Raw genomic sequence first — 1,343 nt, 5'->3', positions numbered from 1 at the left:
AAAGCTCACTTAAAGATCTCATTTTTCCTTGCTGGAGTTCCTTGTGCCCTGATTGTGGTGGGCCAGATAAATAATAAAAAAGCTGAGTGTTTTTGGGACAGGTATTTTTAACCTGGCTCACATCTGCAGTAATACCAGCCCAGTGTGACTGCAATGAGCTGCAGCCCAGAGACAGGAAAGAATGGCTAGAGAGATTGTAGAGGGCAGAGAGCAGAAACTTATTAAGCTGCTTTGTCATCAATGAAAGCATGTAATGAGATTGCTGCTGACTTTTCTGTTTGATCAGGCGTTATGGAGGCCATCTCATTTTTATAGCTACTCTATTAGTTAGAAACCAGCTTTGGGCCTATTAGAATGCTGTCTACCCTAAAATGCCGGCATTTGGCTGAAGTCATGTTTGACTGTTCTTTACTTGCTCAAGATCTCAGAGTGGCTGTATTTTGTGCGTGATAAATGAAACACCACTAGCATTTATTTCAAAGGAAGATTTGGTTCAAAAATTCAAATCCCAAAGTCAGAATCCCAGTTTCTGATTTTCTGGCTAGAGCAAACCGTGCCTAGACGTGGTGGCCAAGGACACCCAGTTTAACACACGCCAGGCATGATTTTCCTGCTGTTATTGGCTGAAGACTACTGGAATTCGCTACAGACTTCAGGTTGTGTGTATCTGGATTTTAGCAGCTCTCTGGGTCTTATAAACCAAACTGCAAGCTCTGTTTGCTTATTAGTTAAAATATATCTTTACACAATCCTATTTTTAATTAGTAATATGCAAACAGCGCTATTAAGTCCCTGTCCATTTTGTGTAACTTTCTCAGTTATAGACGTCGTTACCTCAGTTTCCTATCATTTGTACTCGGTGGTTATATCTCGTTAACAACTATGTGTACGTCAATGTCAGCTGGCATACAGAACAACATAAGGAGGAGTAATGTGAATGTATAAACAAATAGCCTATGTTGTTTCATGTTGACATATATATGACACTAATCCAGAAACTCATGCCAGAGGCAAATAAAATATGTTTTGAACCACTAGAGGTATTCCTTCTGGGACTGCTCATATGGTATGAGTTCTGTCTCTTTGACTGAAAGAAAACTACTGATCTATTAGCAATAGTATTGATATCTGCAGTGGTGTAAGTGTAAAAAATGTAATATATACAAGATGTGTTTTCTTGTATTTTCCAGTGTATCCTTGCTTATATTCTCACTTAATTCAGAGAGAAGATGTAGACAAAAACAAACAAACTTGAATGTTACTTTTTTATACATATATTTGAAATTTTAATCTGTAACTGATAAAGAGCAAAACTTATTTTTTCCAAGGGCAGATCACATGTG

The sequence above is a fragment of the Mesitornis unicolor genome, unplaced genomic scaffold, assembly GCF_000695765.1.
Source record: "Mesitornis unicolor isolate BGI_N332 unplaced genomic scaffold, ASM69576v1 scaffold21243, whole genome shotgun sequence".
Classification (NCBI taxonomy): Eukaryota; Metazoa; Chordata; class Aves; order Mesitornithiformes; family Mesitornithidae; genus Mesitornis; species Mesitornis unicolor.
The sequence above is the reverse complement of the archived record's forward strand: the minus strand, read 5'-3'. Positions refer to the sequence as shown.